Below are 24,776 nucleotides of genomic sequence, written 5' to 3'. Positions count from 1 at the left end.
CCTGCCCTTCTCTCAACCAGATCTCTGTACTGGATGAATCACCGTGACATGACTAATCCAGGCTCGAAGTACACCTGTTTTCACTGTTCTGCACTCTACTCTGAAATAAACTCACTTTTGCCTTTTGGTGCCACTCTGCTCAATAATGTGGCCCTGTGGCGACCCACTTTCTAGCACACACGAACCGGCTCACGAAACAGCGCGCGCAGGCAGTGGGGCCGGCGACAAAAAAGGGCCCCGGCCATCTTCACCAGCAGGGGGAAAATCCCGGGCGCGGAAAGGGTCTGGGAATATGCATTCCCCACAGCAGTCCCACCCGGGGAGGGCGGGAACAGGAAGGCTTTATAAAGCAGGCCGCGAGGTTTGAATGAATCTCTTTCATCGCAACTCCAACTCACCGACTACGTGTGGTTATTTTAGCGCTGTGTGTTGCACTCCGCCACAATTGGTGACCCCGACGGCCCAAACGATATTTGGACCAGAGATGACCGACGCCGCATCGGTTCAAGCAGTTTCGTTAAAACCGCCAAGTTTTTGGCCGCTGCGAATCGGCCTGTGGTTCGAACAAGCAGAAGCTCAATTCCACAGTCGGCTGATAACCTCGGAGTCCACTCGCTACTACTACGTGCTGAGCTCCCTCGACCAGGAGACAGCTGCACACGTTGAGTTTATACAGTCGCCCCCGGAGGACGGCAAATACACAGCATTCAAAGCCCCGCTCGTAAGGACTTTCGGACTCTCACGGCGCGAACGAGCACGCCGCTCAATGCACCTGGATGGTTTGGGAGACAGGCCGCCGTCGGCATTAATGAACGAAATGCTGGCCCTGGCTGAAGGACACAAACCCTGCCTCATGTTTGAGCAGGCGTTCCTAGAGCAACTGCCCAAGGACATATGCCTGCTGCTGTCCGACGCAGATTTCAGCAACCCCCGGGAGGTGGCAGCCCGGGCAGATGCGCTGTGGAATGCCAGGAAAGAGAGAGGGGCGTCCGTCGCACAGATCACCAAGCCGCGTTCCCAACGGCAGACGAGACCAGGCCCGGCAGCAGAGCCTACAAAACCCGGCGACGGGAGTGAGGAGCCCAACGAACAATGGTGCTTCTAGCACCAGCGGTGGGGCACAGAGGCCGCCGCTGTAGATCACCCTGCAAATTCCCGGGAAAGATCAGCGTCTTACCTCCAACGAGTTACGACACCCGCAACAGAGAACTGGGACCCACCCTGAGGGCCGCAAATGGCAGCACAATACGAACCTACGGCACCCACACGGTGCGGCTGCAGTTCAGCTCCAGCCGGTTCACGTGGGACTTCACACTGGCCACCGTGGCCCAACCACTCCTGGGGGCGGATTTTCTGCGAGCCCACAGCCTGCTAGACGATCTGCAAGGGAAGCGACTAGTCCACGCCAAGACTTTTCAAACGTTCTCCCTGGGTGAAGCAAAGTTGCCAGCCCCACACCTGGACTCCATCACGCTGTCCGACGACGAATTCACCAGGGTCCTGGCGGATTTCCCATCAGTTCTGACACCGCAGTTCACGGCAGCCATGCCCAGACACAGAGTACAGCACCACATCCCGACCCAGGGATCACCCCTCCACGCCCGTGCTCGAACGCTTTCCCCGGACAAGCTCCGACTTGCGAAGGAGGGGTTCAAGAAGATGGAGGAATTGGGGATCATACGACGGTCCGACGGCCCATGAGCCTCCCCCCTGCACATGGTGCGCAAGGCAATGGGGGGGGGGCGCGGCTGGAGACCATGCGGTGACTACCTCAGACTGAACGAGGCTACAACGCCAGACCGATACCCTGTTCCGCACATTCAAGACTTCGCAGCAAACCTACACGGCGCAAGGATCTTTTCCAAGGTAGACCTCGTCCGGGGATACCATCAAATCCCGGTACATCCGGACGACATCCCCAAAACAGCACTCATCACCCCGTTTGGACTTCTCGAATTCCTCCGAATGCCGTTTGGTCTAAAGAATGCCGCACAGACTTTCCAGCGGCTAATGGACGCGGTGGGACGCGACCTGGACTTTGCATTCATCTATTTGGACCACATCCTCATAGCCAGCAGTCGTCGTCAGGAGCATCTGTCCCACCTCCGCCAGCTCTACTCCCGCCTGAGCGAATTCGGCCTTACAATCATCCCAGCCAAATGCCAGTTCGGTGTCGACACCATCGACTTCCTGGGCCACAGGATTACTAAAGACGGGGTTATCCCGCTGCCCGCCAAGGTAGACGCGGTCCGCAACTTCCCCCGACCCAACACAATCAAAGGCCTGCAGGAATTCGTGGGTATGGTGAATTTCTATCACCGTTTCCTCCCCTCAGCAGCCCGAACCACGCACCCCCTGTTCACTCTGATGCCGGGTAAGGGCAAGGACATTACCTGGGACGAAGAGGCCGCAACCGCTTTCGTTAAAACCAAAGAAGCCTTGGCAAACGCCGCGATGCTAGTGCACCCCAGAACGGACGTTCCTACTGCCTTCACGGTGGACGCATCCAACACAGCAGTCGGTGGAGTGCTGGAACAACTCATCGAGGGTCGCTGGCAAGCCCTGGCGTTCATCAGCAAACACCTACGACCACCCGAACTCAAATACAGTGCTTTCGACCGGGAGCTATTGGCACTATACCTGGCAATCCGGCATTTCAGGTACTTCTTAGAAGGTAGGCCCTTCACCGCGTTCACGGACCACAAACCGCTTACCTTTGCGTTCACTAAGGTGTCCGACCCCTGGTCGTCCCGCCAGCAGCGACATCTGTCCTACATCTCCGAGTACACGACGGACATCCGGCATGTCTCGGGAAAGGACAACGTCGTGGCGGACGCACTATCCAGACCTACCATACCAGCCCTCACCCGGAGGTGGACTATGCAGCGCTGGCAGAGACACAGCAGGCAGACGATGAGATCCCTAGTTACAGGACTGCAGTCTCCGGTTTGCAGCTCCAAGATCTCCCCGTAGGCCCAGGTAAGAGGATCCGACTGTGTGACTTAGCTACCGGCCAACCCCGCCCCGTCGTCCCAGCAGAGTGGCGCCGGCGGGTTTTCGAATCCATTCACAACTTAGCGCACCCCTCCATCAGGACAACCGTCCGGCTGGTCTCCAACAGGTTCGTGTGGCATGGGCTGCGTAAACAGGTCAGTGAATGGGCCAAAACACGCATGCAGTGCCAAACGGCCAAGGTGCAGCGGCATACCAAGGCTCCGCCGCAGCGGTTCGAACCCACCCGCCGGAGGTTTGACCACATTCATGTGGATATCGCGGGGCCCCTGCCAGTGTCGCGAGGAGCGCAGTACCTCCTAACTATGGTAGACCGGTTCACCAGATGGCCAGATGCAGTCCCGCTCACCGACACCACCTCCGTATCCTGCGCCCGAGCACTGATCGCATCCTGGGTAGCCCGCTTCGGGGTACCGGCCCACATTACCTCCGACAGGGGCGCCCAGTTCACCTCCAGCCTGTGGTCAGCTATGACCAGCCTTTTAGGATCACAGCTACACCACACAACTGTCTACCACCCACAGTCGAACGGACTGGTGCAGCGTTTCCACCGTTACCTGAAGTCGGCTCTCATGGCCCGCCTGGAGGGGCCTAACTGGGTGGACGAGCTTCCCTGGGTCCTGCTCGGAATCCGCACGGCACCCAAGGAGGATCTGTACACCTCGTCGGCCGAGTTGGTGTACGCCCACCCCTGGTATATCCAGGAGATTTCATACCAGCACCAGGGGGGCAAGAGGAAGAACCCACAGCAGTCCTGGATAGACTACGTGAGAGGCTCGGTAACCTGGCCCCCATACCCACTTCACAGCACGGATAGAGCCCGACCTGCGTACCCAAAGACCTGCAGAACTGTAAGTTTCTTTTTGTACGACGGGGCGGACACCGGGCACGGCTACAGCGGCCCTACGAGAGGCCGTTTAAGGTGATCAGGAACAACGGCTCCACGTTGGCGGGAGAGAGGAGGTTTCCACGGTGGACCGACTCAAACCGGCCCATGTGGACCTGGCGCAGCTGGTGCAGGCTCAGGCACCGCGGCGCAGAGGCAGACCTCCCAAACAGAGACCGATCCAGACTGTGGACACTGGGGGAGGTATCGCCTGTTCTGGGAGTGGGTGTGTGTGTGGGGGGGCGGTTATGTGGCGACCCACTTTCTAGACCACACGAACCGGCTCACGAAACAAGGCCATCTTCACCAGCAGGGGGAAAATCCCTCGCGCAGATGGGGTCTTGGAATATGCAATCCCCACAGCAGTCCCGCCCAGGGAGGGCGGGAACGGGAAGGTTTTAAAGCAGGCCGCGAAGTTTGAATAAGTCTCTTTCATCGCAACTCTAACTCACCGACTACGTGTGGTTATTTTAGCGCTGTGTGTAGCACACAGCCACAGCCCTATCATGACCTCCTTTAGGGGTTCTTTGACCTCACCTCTACCTTCCGCTCAATGCTACCTACTGACCTGTAGCTCTGGATCCAAACACGCCCTCCACATGGCACATGATAAAAATCCTCAGGGTGGTTCCAGCAAGATTCCCTGTGTGAATATAAAATAATCTGTCAATTTTGGGGAAATTACAGTCACACATTGCTCAGTTGCTTTTACAACTTTCCATAACCTGCCTCCATTCTTGTTTCCCTTTCTGCCGGTGGCATTTCCAAAACTTTTGGAAATTGAAGCACACATAATTCAAATTTACGGTTTCCCTTCACTGTAACCCACCTTCCTTACACCAATCCCACTTATTCTGCAACAGAGCCCAATGATCTGTGTTCCTGATGCATTCCCCCCTGCACCAGATTGTTAGCCACTCATTTAAGTGTACCAAATTACCATATTTTACCTCGCAAGCATGTGGCAACTGAAGAAATCCTGAAATCACCACCCCAGCATTCCTACTTATTAACCCCCTAAATACTCTTTTCCATTTAGACTGCCTGGCCTGCTGAGATCCTCCAGCATTTTGTGTGAGGAAAAGGTTAAGTAGTCGACGTTTCTGGCCGAGACACTTCATCAGGATCTGATAGTGTGTGTTGTTTTGTATTTCCAGCATCCGCAGATTTTCTCGTATTTGCTTTGTTACTCTATTCATCACATTGTTCCCATTTACCTAAAAGTGGGGGGATAGAATAGGGAGCATGAAGGCAGCTGAATTGCAATACTTTACAGCCTTTATTTATAATGTTTCACGAGTTTCAAAATCCGATTCGGTGAGTATTTCAGCGCATTCTTCAGTTCTTCTCGGAATTTGCTCTGAGTCAGGGCGTAAGTACACATGTTGGTGCAGGAACTCAGAATCTGCAGCATTGCCGATGTGTGTTCTGTGATGTAACGGGGAGCTGTGACAGAATAAACAAAACCCATTGAAATCCGTTTATAGATAGAAAATACCACGTATGTTCCCCCACAACAATATAAAACTACCGGTTACGCTGAAGAGCAAAACGATGGATTTGCGTCGGGTCTCCATCTCCCGGTCCTTGTCATTCTCTCCACTCTTTTGTCCCCGGAGCCCCCTGCGGGCTCGACTGGCCGCTAGAATCCGCCTGACAGTCAGAATATTGAACGGTAACATCAGAAAGATTGGGACACAAGGGGTTAAAATGAGGTCAAACATGTCAAATGCCGCCCATGAGGGAGACTTTGTGAAGTTCGGTGTAAGAGCACGATCCCAGGGAACACCATCAATTATTTCTCCAGGCCCGGATACAAAGCCCCAGGGGACAGTCTCCAAACAGGCCAGCACACTCACTGTCCCGATAATCACAGCCGCCGTTCTCTCGGTGCAATATTTTGTTTTCAGCTTCTCAAAGCAAATAGCCACAAATCGATCGACGGTGAAAGCGACAGTCAGCCAGACTGAGCTCACAGTGCTCGCAGACATCAACCATAGATCGAATCTGCACACAGGAGTGATTCGCGGGAATGATCGGGGAAAATAATTCAGAGCAGTAATCCTCAGGAGCGGATCGGAGATAACGACCAGGAGATCGGCCGCTGCCATTCCCACCAGGTAGTGAGCGACACATTTGGAGAGACCGCACTTTCCCCGGGACAGGATCACAATCGGCACCAAGTTCGCTGGAAGAGAGACAGGGAACAGCAAGTTGAGAAAATACTGAGCAGAAGCCGATGCTGCAGCTTGAGGGGATCCTGTAATATTTCCACTTTATTGTTACATTTAGCGGTGGGAGGGTCGAGAGAGGGCGCAGAGCGGCGGGACAGAGAATGAGTTTACATAGTAAAATAAATTCAATATCATCTGAATACGGATTTCTTATTGATGAGTGGACTGTGAAGTGGCAGTACAAAATCTAAAACTGGGTATCTACCTCCTGAGAGTCAATACTGGGTCTCGTCTGGATGAAATGAATAAATCCGGACGCTGATGGCGGGATTCTTCCATTAGACAATTATCAACTTCCATAGCGATCCCTGTCAGCGACAGAACAGCCGGAGGACGGAACAATAACAGGAAATGGTGGAAACAGTCACCCAGGCAAAACAGAATATGTGGACAAACAGTTAATATATCTGTCCTCAGGACTGTTCTCAGAGAGACCCCTGAGACGAGTGTTAACTGGTTTCTCTTTGCATACAAGCTGCTTGGGGCTCAGTGTTTCCAGCATTCCCCGAGTGTATTTCCTATTCCAGCAAAGTCACCTCACTGACTTTAGATCAGAACATTGATTCCAACAGAAACAGCGCAGTCTGACACAACCTCACAGACAGACATGACGCCTTCCGTTGAGTCCATCACAGAGAAACAGGGGAGAGTAGTTCAACGTCGAGCAGCAAACTCGGTGCCGTGGTCAGATGTCTAGCAGAGTCAGATGTAGATGTAATAGAATACATTTTACAGTATTGATAACGATGAAGCACCACATCTTATTCATCGGCTTAGCAACGATTTCTTTCTGCTTTGCATACAGTCATATTGTAGACATTTATTAAAAATCCATAACAGTTTCGTCTTACAACACGGAACTCCTCACATTTGCTAAAGTGTTACTAGCAGTCAATGCTTTATTGCTGCACCTAACTCTGAAAACTGCTCACATAAAAATGCAGACAATCAATTGATGAATCACCCTTAGAAACTCAATGCAGCTCCTACAAGACCAAAAGCACAGAGACACGAACTTCCCCTTGTTGATCACAAACCGTTGCCTGACCAACTCAGTCCCATAGAAATTGGCCGATTCGCTGATTTCCTGCAGATGTTTGTTTTTAGATCCAAATCCCAACATTTATAGTCCCGGTATTTCCACTCCATTCTTGAAATGCCGAATACCGGCATTGGAATGTAACAGTTTAAACCAGCGACAGAATCAATCACAACATTGGAATTAAACTTCAACATCCGCCCACGGCAGCTGACACTGCGGCTTACCGGGAATTCCAAAGGCTGAAATAAAAGGATAGTAAACGTCTTCTATCCGCCAGATGACTGGATACACTATTTCAGTTCGAATCTGTGATTTTTGTTGCTCATGTATTCACAGCTCCGGTAGACAGCTGATGCATTCAAAGCAGTCCTGATTTATACAGAGGATCTGTCTCCCGAGATACGGTTATACACCTCACTAACTTGCTCAGTTACAGCTGCTTGAACAAACACTTCAATTCAATACCATTGTCTCTGGTGTAAATATTGGAGCGATTAGAGACAAATACATCAAAACTCTTTGGCATTACCTCAGCAGTGCCTCTGGTGGAAATAGGCCGGTAGATTTAATTTCAAAGACTGAACTTTGTCACAGAGCAGCTACATTTACAGATTTCATCCTTTTGTTGGCTAATTATTCATCTCTGAACGGAGACCAGCGACACTGACCGATCCCTACCTCTGTCCCTGCAGTTTTCCATTTTGGACTGTCCTTCAGTCCTTCAGCTTCTTCCTGGTCACATACACAGACTCTCTCTCTCTCTCCCTCTCACACACACACACACACACTCACACACACAGACTCTCTCTCTCACACACACCAACAGACACACACACACACACACACACACTCACTCACACACACATACTCTCTCTCTCTCTCACACACACACACACATACAGACTCTCTCTCTCTGTCTCTCAGTCTCTCACACACAGAGACTCTCTCTCTCCCTGTCTCTCTCTCTCTCTCTCACACACACACACACAAACACGGAACAACTGTACAATTGTGTTTCTATGTTATAGTGACTGTCCTATTGTGCATTCTATTTATTATTAATTACCATAAATTGCACATTGCACATTGAGACATAGACGTAACACAGAGATTTTTACTCCTCATGTATATAAGGATGTAATTAATAAAGTCAATACAATTCAAAACATGCAAACACAAATTCGGACAAAGATGCAACAGAAAAACCGAGATCTGGATGGAAACGGTCAAATGATCACATTGCTAATGTACAAACAGGAGAAAATCTGCAGATGCTGGAAATCCAAGGCAACGCAATGAATTCTGCTGATTCCTCCAGCATTATGTGTGATGTAACAGTCTTTAATGGGCATTTCAAATCTCGCCAAAGGACAAAAGAAATTTAGAATATTTCAATCTGCAAAGGAAGAGGCAAACTGGCTACAGGAATAAATACAGTACTCAAAATAGGCAGATAAATGGATGCAGGAGATAAAACTGCGTAGATTGTATAAACATGAGAAAATCTGTAAATGCCAGAAATCCAAGTTCCTCCAGCATTTGGTGTGTGATGTTGCTGATCTAATAGTCTTTAATGCGCATCTCAAATGTCAAAAGAAATTGAGAAATATTTCAGTCTGCAAAATAATGAGCAACACATAAAAATTGCTGGTGAACGCAGCAGGCCAGGCAGCATCTATAGGAAGAGGTACAGTCGACGTTTCGGGCCGAGACCCTTCGCCAGGACTAACTGAAAGAAGAGATAGTAAGAGATTTGAAAGTGGGAGTCCTATGATGTTCCTCATGTATTTGCTAGTCTCTGGTACAGTGTGAGAGTGTGAGATTCGTTCTGTACCCGTCTGTTTCTGTTACAGTCTGAAAGTGTGAGGTTCATTCTGTACCTGTCAGTCTCTCGTACCGTGTGAGTGTGGGGTTCATTCTGTACTTGTCAAATCATTCTGAAAAGAATTTGTTCCTGATGTTAGTCTGAAATCTCCCTTTAACCAGTCTACATGTGTGGACCCATTTCCTTGTTGATGGACTAATTTTGAAGTAGCAGATCACATCGACCTTACCTCTACCCTTAATGATTCTGAACACTTCTGCCGCGTCTCCTCTCATTCTCTGTCATCTTAGGCCAAATAGATTTAGTTCACTCTATCTTACTGCATAGTTCATACGCTGCAGTCCTGCAATGAGTATGAGTCTAGTTGCCTTTCAGTGAACTCTTTCCAGTGCCTTCGCACCCGTCACAAAATGTGGAGATCAAAATTGTACACAGTACTCAAGGCGTGGCCTCACAAGTGCATTATACAGCTTAAGGAGAACGTCTCTTTAAACGTCTCTAGCTGTGAACTCCTCTGAGCACATTGTATAGCCCAACATTTTATTAGCCTTCCTAATTGCTTCAGTGCATTGCCTAGATGTTGATAGTGATGTCTTCCAGGACACCCAAAACCCTCCCATACAATGCACTTTCTTACTCAAGAACCCCATTGTATATTTATATCTAATATTTCTACTTCCTGTATGTAATATTTTACATTTACCTGCATTGAGTTAAATCTTCCATTCATCTGCCCACATCAGAATTTTGTTTAGATCGACATGTGTTGATTCTGCTGCCTGATGTTTATCAGCCCATCTCTCTAATATTATGTCATCTACAAACTTAACTAGTTTAATTGAAGCAGCCGTCAAACTTATTCTTGTGGAACCCCACTTTGAACATTTTCCAGCTGTGAAAATGATCCTCTCACCATAACTCATTGTTTTCTCTTTTTGAGCCAATTCTCCACACATTCGCACACCACACCCTGAATCTCTACATCCTGTAATTTGATTATCGATCTCTTGTGGGGAACCTTGCCAAAATCCTTCTGAAAATCCAAGTACATTTTTACCTCTTTACCTCTTTAGCTCTCAGTAAGTTTTTACCTCTTTATTGTTATCATAAATTTTACTTGCCTCTTCATAGACCTGCAACATATTTATAAAACGTGATTTACCCTTTCTGAACCCATGTTCACTTTCTGCTAACATAAGACCATAAAACCATAACACATAGCAGGAGTAGGCCATTTGGCTCATCGTGTCATTTAATCATGGCTGATCTTTTTTTTCTCCTCCTCAACCCCATTTCCCGGCCTTCTTCCTATAACCTTTAATGTCACGTCCAATCAAGAATCTGTCAATCTCTGCCTTAAATACACCCAACGACCTGGGATCCGCAGCTGCACATGGCAACAAGTTCCACATATTCATCACCCTCTGGCTAAAGGAATTTCTCCGCATCTCTGTTTTGAATGGACACCTCACTAGCTTGAGTCTGTGCCTTCTTGTCCTAGACTCTCCCACAATGGGAAGCACCCTTCCACATCTACTCTTTCCAGGCCTTTCAATACTCGAAAGGTTTCACGGAGATCCCCCCTCATCCTTCTAAATTCCAGTGAGTACGGATGCAGAGCCATCAAACGTACTTCGTATGACAACATTTTCATTCCTGGTATCATCCTTATGACCCTTCTCTGGACCCTCTGCAATGCCAGCACATTTCTTCTGGGATGAGAAGCCCAAAGCTGTAGACAATAATCAAGGTGAGGCTTCGCCAGTGCCTCCAAAAAGCCTCAGCATCACATCCCTGCTCTTGTATTCTCGACCTCTTGAAATGAATGCTAACATTGCATTTGCCTTCCTCACCACCAACTCAACCTGCAAGTTAACCTTTAGGGTGTTCCGCACAAGGATTCCCAAGTTCTTTTGCATCTCTGATTTTTGGATTTTCTCCGCATTTGGAAAATAGTTTGCACATTTATTTCAACTACCAAAGTACATGACCGTGCACTTTCCAACATTATATTTCATTTGTCACTTTCCTGCCCATTCTCCTAATCTGTCTAAATCCTTCTGCATCCTAACTATTTCCTCAGCGCTACCTGCCCCTCCGCCAATCTTTGTATCATCTATAAACTTGGCAAGAAACCCATCTATTTCATCTTCGAATTCATTATATACAGCATAAAAAGAAGTGGTCCCAACACCGACCCCTGCGGATCATCACTAGTCACTGGCAGTCAACCTGACAAGGATCCTATACTCCCACTAGCTGCATGCCTGTCCTTATCAGATGACTTTACAACTCGTTCTTTACTAATGCTTCCCTTATCTTATCCACAATACACGTTAATTTTACTGGTCCACAATTACAAGTGTTAGTGCAGTCACCCTTCTTAAATACCGGTAAAATGTTACCCCATTTCAAGTCCTTCAGGATTTTACCAATCTTCACAGAATTTTGAATAATTCTTGTTAGGTGTTTGTGTTTTCAATCATAGACTAATTTAAGTACCCTTGGATATATGTTGCCTGACACTGAGATTTATTAACTTTCAGCCTTTTCACTTTCTAAGATCTCAGAGTCACTTTAAGCAACTTTATTTTTCTCTACACTTACTGTCAGATTGCTAACATCTTTTCAGGTGAACACTTTAGAAAAAATAAGAGTTGAGAGTATCTGCTATGTCCTTCTCTGCATAATTTAATACCCCACTGTTATTCCAAATACACTTAACTTCCCTCTTAACGTCTCTTTTACGACTAAAGTATTGACAAAGTCCCTTGGGATCAATCTTATCATTATCAGGAATATCCTTCTCAACCTGTCTTTGGCAATCACAATTTCTCACTTGACTATAGCTCTCATTTGCATATGCCCCGTGGTTAAAATGTATTGCAGGGGTACTATTTTTTTCTGTAGTCCATATATAGATGTCACCCATGTACACAAGGAGCAATATCCTACACGCAATGCCTGCACCATTCAGTTCGCCTTTGGACTCTGGAAGGAAACCGATGTGGTCACCTTCTATTTGCTCCATGCAACACTTGGCCTGCGGGCCTGATCTCCGTGATCTTCAATGTCAAGAGCGTAGCAGTTTTTAAGCGAGGTTCTCAGACAGTCAGCCTGAGTCCACTAACACTTTTTGGAAACTTTTGCCTGTACCTGATTCTATGAATTTCTTGAAGTTCAAAACGAGACGAAGGAACCTTGGTGGTTCCCCTGTGGCAGGGAAAGTAAAAGTCAGGCAGTGTGGTAGTGACAGGAGACTCAGTAGTTAGAGGGACAGGCAGGAGATACTGTGGCAGCAAAATAAACACAAGGATGGTGTGTTGTCTCCCTGGTGCTGGGGTCCAGGGTGTAGAGGTGCGGCTGTAGGATATTGTCAAGAGGAAGGGTGAAAAGCCAGAGGTCCTGTTGCAAATTGGCACCAATGTCATTGTCAAAAACTAAGAGATCCTACATACTGCGTGTATAGAATTAGGAAAGAGGCCTCTTTCCATCTGTCACCCATGTACACAAAGATCAGTATCTTGTGGCCAGTGAACACACCATCTATCTTGCCTTTGGTCTCTGGAAGGAAACCAGTGCGGTCTGCAATAAGGTATAATTGCAGTTCCACTCAGAGCACCTCCTCAGACCCAGGACAGCACACAATGGCAATACTACAATTTGTGAGTGTAATCACACTTACAGCAAAATTTTCCCAACCGGACACAATTTGACAACTGTACTAGTCCTGGAATCGCTGAGATTTGCTCTCAGAATCAGGCACTGGCTCTCGCTGCTCCTCATCCTAGACCGAACTTCGCAATCTGACCGTGAACTTGGGCTCTGACTCTGCAGGACATAACTGTCATTGATATGGCCCTCACCATATCCACAGTAACTGCACTGTCTCATATCACCGCTTTCCTCCTGTCTTCCATGTACACAAAGGACAGTATATTGCGGCCAGTGAATGCACCATTCAACTCGCCTTTGGTCTCCGGAAGGAAACCGATGCAGTCACCGACTATTCGCCAGTCAGCACTGGTCCATGAACAATTCTGCTAACTTTTGCCTGTACCTGATTCAATGAATTTCTTAAAGTTAAAAATGAGATGAAGAAACCCTGGTGGTTCCCCTGTGGCAGGGAAAGGTAAAGTCATGCAGTGCATTAGTGTTTGGGAACTGGATAGTTAGTGGTACAAACAGGAGATACTGTGCACACAAAAGAGACTCTCGAATGCTGTGTTCCCTCCCGGGTGCTGGGGTCCAGGTGTATCAGGGTGGCTGCAGGATATTCTCAAGGGGAAGGGTGAACGGCCAGAGCTCGTGGTGCATAATGGCACCAATGTCATTGCCAAAAAAGGGGATGAGGTTCTACAGACTGAGCATATAGAGACAGGAAATAGGGTGAAGAGAAGTACCTCCAAGGTAGTAATTTCCAGATTACTCCCCGCGCCATGGGCGAGTGTAGCTCGGAATGGAATTACAGCATAATTGAATGAGTGACTGAGGAGATGGTGCAGGGGGCAGGGTTTCACGCTCGGATCATTGGAACCTTTTACTGGGCAAGGACTGATCTGTCGAACAGGGAGGGGTTACACCTGAACTGGAGGGGAACGAATATGCTGGCCAGGAGTTTTGCTAATGCTACTCAGAGGGTTTAAACTAGTTTTACAGGGGGCTGCGAATAGGAACAGCAGACAGTAAGTGAAGGATTGGACCCGAAGGCAGATATCAGTGAAAATATGGCCAGGCAAAATCAAATTAACAGGTATTATTAGACATATATTTTCAATGGCGTGTACTGAATGTCAGGAATATTATGGATAAAGGTGATTAATATAGAACGTGAATCAGTACATAGAACTACAATGTTGTGGCCATTACAGAGGCTTTGTTGAAAGATGGGCAGCGATGCGAGATTAATCTACCAGGCTTTTGAAGTTTTTGAAAAGATAGAGAAGGAGGTAAAAGAAATGTTGGTCGGACTACCATCCAGGGACAATATCACAGGTGCACTCGGGGCATATCTAGTGGAGGGTTCAGACGCTGAATCCATTTGGGTAGAACTCAAGAACAAGAAGGGAGCAATCAAACTAATGGGATTGTACTACTACCTAGTGTTGGGTAATGAGTCTATTCAGGTGGCTGCCCCCTCAGTGGGTGAGCAGTTAGCTGACAGAGACCTCAGCTCCCTCAGTTTTAAGATAGTTATAGATAAAGATGGGATTTTTTTTTAATTGGAGAAGGGCAAATTACGAGGGTATTATGCAATGACTCAGAAGGGTTAATTGGAAATAACATTTCTTCTGGAAAATGCACATCAGACATGGGGAGAGTGTTTAAAGATCAATTGCACAGTGTACAGGAAAGGTATATTCCTTTTAGAGGGAAGGACAGGGGTGGAAAGAAAAGGGAAACTTGGATGACCACAGAAATGATAAATTTAGTCAAGAAGGAAAAGGAAAATATATCACGTTTTGGAAGTCAGGATCAAATGGAGTAGATGAAGGATATACAGAATCCAGAAAAGAACTAAAAAAGGAAATATATGATAGCCAAAAGGGGCCATGAGAAGTCAATGGCAAGTAGAAATAAGGTAAATCACAAGGTACTCTGTACATACATAAGATAAGAAGATAACTTGGGAGAGGGGAGGATACCTCAATGATAAAAAGAGAATCATTTGCTTGGATGTGCAGGATATGAGTGAAATACATCATAAGTACTTTGCTTCAGTATTTACCAAAGGGGAACGATTTGGACTAGGAGACAGTGCTGCATGCATAAATATGTCAGGGAATTTGGAGGGCAAGGAGGTAGATCCCTGTCTCAGAGCCCAATGTTAAGCTGTCTTTAAAGAAAGTGAACTCTCGCAAGGTGGAAGGTCCCAATGGCGTACCTTCTGAGACTCTGAGAACCTGTGCTAACCAACTGGTGGGAGTATTCAAGGGCATTTTCAGCATCTCACTGCTACGGGCAGATGTTTCCACTTGTTTCAAAGAGGCAGCAATTATACGAGTGGCTAAGAAGAATAATGTGAGCGGCCATAATGACTATGGTCTGGCAGCACTAACATCTACAGTGATGAAATGCTTTGAGAGGTTGATCATGACATGACAGAAGTCCTGGCTCAGCAAGGTCATGGACTCATTGCAATTTGCCTGTCACCACAGTAGTTCAACAACAGATGGATTTTCAATGACTCGTCACATGGCGTGAGACAACCTGGACAACACAAACACCGATGACAAGACTATTGCTCAGCATTTAATGCCATCATTCCCATAATCCTGATTGAGAAGTTGCAGAACCTAGGCCTCTGTCCCTCCCTCTGCAATTGAATACTCAGCTTCCTAACCATTAGGCCACAATCTGTGCAGATTGGTGATAACCTCTTCTCTTTGTTGACAATCAACACTGGCGAACCTCAGGGATGTGTGCTTAGCCCACTGCTCTACTCTCTCTATACCCTTGACTGTGCGGATAGCAATAGCTCAAATACCATCTATAAATCTGTTAATGATATAACCATTGTTGGTAGAATCAAAGGTGGTGATGAGAGGTCCTACAGGCGTGAGATATGCCAACTAGTGGAGTGATGTCGCAGCAACAACCTGGCACTGAATGCCAGTAAGATGAAAGAGCTGATTGTGGATTTCCAGAAGGATATGATGAACGAACACATACCAATCCTCATAGAGGGATCAGAAGTAGTGTGACTGAGCAGTTTCAAGTTCACGGGTGTCAAGATCTCGGAGGATCTAACCTGGTCAAAACATATGGATGCATTTATAAAGAAGACCAGACAGCAACTATACATAATTTGGAATTTAAAAAGATTTGGTACGTCAACAAATACACTCAAAAACGTCTATAGATGTACCGCAGAGAGTATTCTGACAGGTTGCACCACTGTCTGGTATGGAGGATGGGGTGGGGGAGATGCTACTGCACAGGACAGAAAGAAGTTGCAGAGGGTTGTAAATTAAGTCGGCTCCATCTCGGGTACTTGCCTACAATGTACCCAGGAGATCTTCAAGGAGCACTGTTTCAGAAAGGCAGCATTCAATATTAACGACCTCCAGCACTCAAGGTATGCCATTTTCTAATTAATTCCACCAGGTAGCAGGTATAGAAGCCTGATGGCGCACATTCAGCGTTTCAGGAACAACTTCCCGTCTGCCATCCGATTCCGAAATGGACTTTGAACCCTTGGACACTACCTCACTTTTTTAATATATATTATTTCCGTGTTTTTGCATGATGTTAAACTAATCAATTTTCCTGTACTGTAATTCATTTACTTATCTGTTTAATATTATTATTTTATTTTGTTCTTTTCTTGTTCTATGTCATGTATTGCATTGAACTGCTGCTGCTAAGTTAACAAACTTGATTCTTATTCTGATAATAAGGGTAATGACACAATAAGGGGATTGGGAAAATCAGGTTGGTGTTCAATCACAGTAGAGGGAATTTGTTGAACGCCTATGAGATGGCTTTTTAGAGCAGCTTGTGCTTGAGCCTGCTCGGCGAAAACCTATCTTTAGACTGCGTGTCAATTAATAGCCTTGATATCATAAGGGAGCTTAAAGTGAAGGAACCCTACAGTTATCATAATATGATTGAATTCATACTGCAATTTGAGAGGGTGAAGCATTACTCACATATATCAGTATCCCAATGGAATAAAGAGATTTACAGAGACATGAGAGAGGACCTTGCCCCGATGGATTGGAGGTTGATAATGGCAGGGATTACAGCGGAGTGGAGTAGATCTCACATTGACAGGAGTACCTATAAAGTAGGATACAAAAGTTTTTTTTTGGTTATATAGAGAGTAAAAAGGAGGTGAGAGTTGATATTGAACCAATGTCAAATGATGCTGGTGAGATAGTAATGGGGGACAAAAAATAGAAGATGAACTTAATGAGGACTTCACATCTGTCTTCACTGTAGAAGATACTAACTATGTTCCAGACGCCTGTGAGTGTCAGGGAGCAGCAGTAAATGCCATTGTTAATAAAATAACAAAAAACTCTCGGCAAATTCAGATGTTTTAAGGTGGATAAGTCACCAGGACCTGAGGATCTGCATCTCAGATTCCTGAGAGAGGTTGCTGAAGAGATAACGGTTATGATCTTTCAAGCCTCCCATTTCCTGCCCTGGGCTGTAGTACTCGCCCTATTGACAGCAAATTTCAATTCAGCCAATGTAAAGTCATCATCAATGGCATCTCAAACAACTCTTGTTTCTCAAAAATCTTCCTACTGTCCATCAAAATACACTGTCATCTCTTAATACACTCATCCCCTATACTGTTGAGTCTATGTATCTTTGTAAACGCATTTCACGGACATTCTGCATTTTATTTGTCTGTTGCAGCCAAATTTCCATTCTCCAATAATACTGGAATCTGGTTTTACCTCCGACACCATTCACTTTCTTCAGCATTCTCCTCAACACTGTCAGGCCAGTTTCCCTCTCAAATGTTCCGTAAAATCTCTTCCAAGCTGCCCTGATAGCATTCCTAATAACTCTCATTGCCATTGCTCGTTTCCTCTGAAAAGCCTCAGCAAAGCTTCTTGCATTAACCTGCATTTCAACACACGAAATGCCCCTCTCCTGTCTCTGCTGGCCTCTGAACATTTCTGTGTCCAACAAGGAACACATTTCTTACCAGCTCTCCGGGACACCAAAGGAATGGCTCAACGGGCAGGTCCACACACTTCGGAAATTACACTCTGATAGTCTTCTTCCATAGTACTGCCGAGAGACGATTGATCAAATGATTTCTCACACTTAAAGGAATTTTCCCCAGTTTCCTCTCATAAAACACCATTTAGTAACACAACTCAAATTCTGATAGCGTACTTTGACGCTTAGATTACACAGGATTGGAAAATTATCACTCCCCATACCATTAACCCTTACATTCCAGCTACTGTCCAGCAAGTGGAGCAGAGATAAGAGTCAAGTCCAAATAAGAACCCCACCTTTGGCAATATCCACTGTTACCTCTCTTCCATAATTTAAATAGAGTAAATCAGATTCTGCCAGAAACTCATCTACTGCCGTCCCATTAGCTTCTGTAGTCTTACTGACACAAAGATCATGATGTGCATTAAAATCGCCACACAAAAAAAAGAATAAGTTCACAGCATTCTTCCCAACCATTTGACAGATAACTTCTAATCCGGATTATAAAAAGTTCATAATTTTGATCTCACCCCATGGATATAATAATTTAATAATCATTCATTCATTTTTTTCTTTGGAAAAGGCAGAATTCTTTCAAATAAACTCTCTTTCACAAAGATGCCACTCTCCCCCCCACAGCTATGTGTCTATCATATCTCACATCATCATAACCCGGAATCTTGAACAATACATGTGATTGCAGCAAGTTTCTTGCACACAAATAACACCCAAGGGAACACCAAAACAGAGTCTTTAAATTCCTATCATTTGACTAACAGTCTTGTTGCATTCCAATGAAGAACTGTGAGTTGATTGGAAATTATCAACATACAGCACCCTGTGTACAATTACCTTCCCCCACCAGCCCATTCCCTCCACTATCATCCTCCAATCACCCTCCACCACCAGACAATTCCCCAATCACTCTCCACCACCAGCCCATTCCCAATTACCCTCCACCAACAGTCCATTCCTTCTACAATCATCCTCCAATCACCCTCCACCACCAGACAATTCCCCAATCACTCTCCACCACCAGCCCATTCCCAATTACCCTCCACCAACAGTCCATTCCTTCTACAATCATCCTCCAATCACCCTCCACCACCAGACAATTCCCCAATCACTCTCCACCACCAGCCCATTCCCAATCACCCTCCACCAACAGTCCATTCCCTCTACAATCATCCTCCAATCACCCCCCACCACCAGACAATTCCCCAATCACTCTCCAGCACCAGCCCATTCCCAATCACCCTCCACCAACAGTCCATTCCCTCTACAATCATCCTCCAATCACCCTCCACCACCAGACAATTCCCCAATCACTCTCCACCACCAGCCCATTCCCAATCACCCTCCACCAACAGTCCATTCCCTCTACAATCATCCTCCAATCACCATCCGCCACTAGACAATTCCCCAATCACTCTCCACCACCAGCCCATTCCCAATCACCCTCCACCAACTGTTCATTCCCTCTACAATCATCCTCCAATCACCATCCGCCACTAGACAATTCCCCAATCACTCTCCACTACCAGCCCATTGCTTCTACTATAATTTCCCAATCACTATCTACCACCAGCCTGTTCCCAATCGCCCTCCACCAATAGACCATTCCTCAACCACTGTCCCATCCCTCTACTTCCATTTCCCAGTCATTCTCAACCAGCAGCCCACTCCCTCTACTACCAATTCTTAAATCTTCTCTCCAAAGTACTTCATGCACCTGTTCTGCAGGAGTCTCCACTAATCCCAAACACTTTCATGCTGTATCCATCACTATTCTGAATCTATCAGATTTCTTTCCCACCTACACTCTTCCATTAGCCACAGCACACAATACCACAAGAAAATCTATTTTTACGAATCAACACTTCACGACATGCCTCATTTCCCACATTGCCCGCTTTCACATCTCTCCGTGGTCTTCCTCCATCTGAATGCTCGTAAGTGTCTGTTTTAATCCAACATGCACCATATGCAGAGAAGTAAATCCTCGTGGATTCAGAAGAAATGTTATTCGTTAATTTCACCTTCTGAACGTCTTGAGTCTTTTGTAAAGCTGGACAACCTAAATGAGCAGCTCTCTGAGCATGCGCACAGATACAGCATCTTGCATCAGCACCAACGTCACAATCCCCATATTCATGTTCACCTCCGTATTTTGCACATCGCTATTTCCCCCTTCAAGAAGAATGAACATGTCCCACCCTTGGCATTTAAATCAATGCAACGGCGGAGGGTGAAACCGTTTGACAGAATAACGAATGCAGCCTGAATTCATCAGAAAAGCACAACAGAACGGGCTAACACGTTCCCTTCTCTCAAAGTCTGTAATCTCTTAGCCAAAGCTATCTTACCCCCTCTCAGGTTGTCCTACTATGCTCCGCACACAAACACACACTCAGGTACAAATGAAATAACATCCTGAATCTTCGTTTCTCCTACCAATGTACTGACAATTTTACTTCCGTCCGTAGTCTTCATTTTCACCAATTTCTCCTGTTCCCACACATGTAGCCTGCAGCCGCTCATTACTCAGACATACTGCTGACGTTACCAATACCCTTCTGAATAACATTAGTTAGTCTAACTAGATGAAGATGTTTATCACAATAAGATATGAAAGTAATCATTGCCATGAAATCGACAATATCTTCTACCCGAGTCCTTCTTCCCTTACCGGGCATCCCTCCTCATCCAAACCCGTTCGTCCCGACTCATGTTCCATTTATATCTTGCCAAATCTATTCCATACTATCACTGAACTCCCCATCTGCCGCATCTGACTTTCTCAACATTGGCAGCCCTCAGTCACATTTTAGATGTTGCAAACCGCCAGCCAGCCCCCGCCACTGTCGCCCCAACACTCTGCAGGTGTCTCCCCTGCCCTCCCCCCCATTATGCATCCAAACTACAACCGTGACCGGTCACCTTCTTGGACCCAGTTCCGATGGCCGGGCCTAGGTTTCCCCCGGATTTCTCCGCTCCACCACCTCAATGTACCGCTTCGGGCCAGGGGCCTTTCCATTCCCAGCTGCATTAAAGCCGCTGCTGCAACTGGGCGAGGGAATAGAAGAGCACATGTCTTTAGCTGTACACTGTCAATCAGGCCTGAGGGCGGAGTCTCGCAGCGCATGCGAGCGACTGTCGCCAAAGTGCGAAGCGCCTCCGGACCGTCCCCCAATTCACCTTATGAGGGTCTGAGAAGAGGTTTTGGGGACTGCAGGTGGGACGGGCTCGCTTTAAACCTGGAATTAGACATATCTCAACTTCGATCGTTCTCTGCAAACTGCTGCAGGTGTCCATTTGCCTGTCTTCTCCACACAGTCACACAGACGCACTGAGGAAGACGGCACGATTGCTGGGACCGTACGGGAGTTGATATCTTACAGCAACAGCCCCGGTTTAATGTTTTCGGAGTGACGGGGTGTGACTCCGAACGGCGCCCAGATACAGACTCGCTGAGGGAATGATTGGGGAAATATTTTGAAACGAACCGTCGTCTCTTTTTCTTGGAAACTCTCAGGTTCTGAGCTCACTGCAGACTTGTTCCATCGTCTCAATGAGCAAGAACTGATCATTTCAACACCGTTTTTTTTTTGGTCGTTTTACATTTGAAGCAGGAAACTGTCTCCCCAAAGAGGAACTGAACCCCGGCCTCCACAAAGAGGAACTGAACTCCGGTCTCCCACGTGACGGGCGAGGATACTAACCACTGAACTAACGAGGATATACAACGATATGGAATCTGTCACACAGATTTCAGAGTACAGGAGAACTCACAGAGTCACCCTGACATTTGTTTGTTGAGTGTGGATCTGCCGCTTTTTACCCGTCCCTTTCTCACTGTGTGACTGGAGGGTCTCAGGATTCTTTAGCGATTCAGTCACTTACTGTGTTCAAGGACTGGCCAAAGGAAGGGATCCCATCAGTGTCTGGTTTGAAAGGACAATTATAATTAGGATTTGTTTTCCCATTTGCTGATGCGCGAGGCAGGACCCTATCAATAGCCCTTCGACTCGTTCAGGAGTCTGCTTTAACCCAATCTGATTCCCGGAGTAGACTCAACGGGTGTTGTAGAACTCCGAACTGCTGGAGGATGGCGACATTAATGACCGGAATAGGACCTGCAGCAGAGTGAGGAATGATCCGGCAGGAAGCTGCTCCTTGACAGGTCGAGTCACATGGAAACATGGGAGACGCTTCACTACTCGAATCTCATACAACATCATGGAGCGATGGTGGTATAGACGATGTTTCTACACAGGCATATGAATATGTACGTGTGGAGAGATATGGAGAGAGGGACAAAGTGAACATCGCCGATGACCGAAAGCCAAGCGACACACACAAAATGCTGGAGGAACTCAGCAGGTCAGGCAGCATTTATGGAAAGGAGTACAGTTGGCGTTTCGGGCTGAGTACCATCATCAGGACTGAAGAAAAAAATGATGAGGAATCGTTAGAGGGTGAGGGGAGGGGAGGGAGAAACACAAGGTCATAGGTGAAACCAGCGGGTGGTGGGGGCAGGGGTTGAAGTAAAGATCTGGAACGTTGATTGGTGAAGGAGGAGGTATTACCAGAAGTTCAAGAAATTGATGTTCATGCCATCAGGTTGGTGGCAACCCAGACGAATATAATGTGTTGCTTCTCCAACCCGAGTGTGGGCTCATCACGACAGTACAGGAGGCCATGGGCTGCCATGTGAGAAATGGAATGAGAAGTTGAATTAAAATGGGTGGCCACTGGGACCCTTATGCCTTATGCTCCTAGGCCAGATGCGACGTTGTAGTAGTGGAAGCCATCGGGAGATCTCGCTTTTTCTGGTGGACGCAGTGCAGGTGCTCGGCGAAGCGGTCTCCCAATCTGTGACAGGTCCAACAGATATACAGCAGGCCACACCGGAAGCACTGGATACAGTAGATGACCCCGAAAGACGCACATCTCAAGTATCTACTTACCTATAAGGACTGCTTGCGACCCAGAATGGTCGTGAGGGAGGATGTGTAGGGACAGGTGTAGCACTTGTTTCACTTGCAAGGATAAGTGCCAGGCGAGAGATCAGTGAGGAGGGACGAACGCACACGGGATTCACGAAGGGAGCGACCCCTGCAGAAAGCAGAAAGTAGAGGGGGTTGGGAAGATGTGTTTGGTGGTGGGATCCCGCCGGAGATGACGGAAGTTAAATATAATTGTGTGCTGGAGGCGCGGGCGGGGGGGAGGTAGGTGAGGAGAAGACGAACCCTCTCCCTGGTGGAGGACGCGAGGATGAAGTGGGGGGGGGGAGGGCGGTGGGAAGACGTGAGCATAATGGAAGAGATTCTGTTGAGGGCAGCTTTGATGGTGCAGGAAGGGAAGCTCTTTTCTTTGAAACAAAGATAATATCTCCTTTGTTCTTAAACGAAACGCCTCACCCTGAGAGAAGATGCGGCGGAGACGGAGGAATTGAGAGAAGGGGATGGCATTTTTACAAGCAATGGGGTGTGAAGAGGTATAATCCAGGTAGCTGTGGGAGTCTCTGTGTTCAAAATAGATATCGGTAGGCACGGTGTGTTCAGAGATAAAGAGAGAGAAATCGAGAAAAGGGAGGGAGATGTCCGATATGGGCAGATAGACTTCTGGGCTGTGTGGAAGTTGGAGGGAAAGCTGATGAAGTGGATGAGCTCCGCATGGGTGCGGAAAACAGAGCACTGCTCTCGGTTATGTAGCGTAGGAGAAAATAGGAGGGATACCAATGTAGGCTGGAAGATAGACTGCTCCACATAGCCGACAAACAGACAGGCATAGCTGGGACTCATGCCAGTGTCTGTGGCTACACCTTTTGTTTGAAGGAAAGGGAGGAATCGAAGGACAAATTATTAAGTAGCGACAAGTTCCGCCATACGGAGGTGCATGGTGGTATAGGAGATCTGCTTGGGACTGGTATCCAGACGGAATCGGAGAGATTTGTGGCCTTCCTTGTGGGGGGTGGACGTCTATAGGGACTGGACATCCAGAGTGAAAATAATATGACCGGGGCCCTATGTGGCATGCAAAACGATTAGACTTCAACTGAAAGATCGAGGAATCAAAATTAAATTAAATCAAACCACGGCATTAGACCCGGCAATTCCGTTAGTTCCAAGGATGTAGCTCGAGGAAACATACACTTCATGGTCAAAGAGAAGTGGATCTTACGTACTCCTGATAAAAAGATATAATGCACCCCGGGTATTCTCTCTTCTCATTCCTCTATCCGGCTGAATGTGTTGGACAGCACCTACTACAGTTCAAGGATACCTTCAGCTCCTCTGTTATGTATATTGAATGGTGCCCGAGTAGAACAAGATGGACATTTGCCCTCGCAATCTACGCCGTTGTGATACTGCACCTAACTATTTACCCGCACGGTGCTTTCTCTCTCTCTCTGTTACACTTTATTCTGCATTTTGGTTTTGTTTTACATCGTCCTCTCTCAATACACTGTGTAATGATTTGATCTCTATGAACAGTGTGAAAGAGAAGCTTTTCGCTGTATTTCGGTACGTGACAAAAAGATTAAATCCCACTGAACGTGATGGGGCAGTAGCAGGGAACGCCGGTCTCCGGACAGCTCAGCGTTTCCCGGTGGGCAATACAACGCACAACAAAAGCTGCTGGATCACCAGCGTCCCTGGGTGGGCTCGAACCACCAACCTTTCGGTTAACAGCCGAACGCGCTCACCGATTGCGCCACAGAGACAAGCCGGGAAAATCTGCCATTCCAATGTTAGAAGATGGTGACTGGTAATTGATAGTGTGACCCGGCTTATCACAATCTGCATGAATGGTTTGCATCAGAGGTTAGCAGACAACGTGAAACAGAAAACGTTCAAACCACAAACTTGTCAGAATTAGAAGGGGAAATAACAATAGATTCCCAGTGCATCGCCAAATACTTCGGCCACGAGTACACAGTCCTCAAAGAAGGACATTTTACATGGGACGTAATCACTGTGTCCCGGGACGGATGAGGACAGCACCGATCCCGGGGTCGGAGAACCAGGACTGTTCCTGAACTAAAAGCCGAAACAGCTGGAAATACTCCGCAGTTTAGGAAGCGAC

General features: G+C 47.0%; 1 non-coding gene across 1 annotated transcript; it reads right to left on the bottom strand.

Annotated features, from left to right (window-relative positions):
* Positions 1-24,340: 24,340 nt before the first annotated feature.
* trnan-guu (transfer RNA asparagine (anticodon GUU)) lies at positions 24,341-24,414 on the bottom strand. The gene has a single exon. It is a non-coding gene; the product is annotated as a tRNA-Asn (tRNA).
* Between the last annotated feature and the right edge of the window lie 362 nt (positions 24,415-24,776).

The sequence above is a fragment of the Mobula birostris genome, chromosome 28, assembly GCF_030028105.1.
Source record: "Mobula birostris isolate sMobBir1 chromosome 28, sMobBir1.hap1, whole genome shotgun sequence".
NCBI lineage: Eukaryota > Metazoa > Chordata > Chondrichthyes > Myliobatiformes > Myliobatidae > Mobula > Mobula birostris.
Note: the sequence above shows the minus strand (reverse complement) of the source record. Positions and strands in the feature narration are given on the sequence as shown.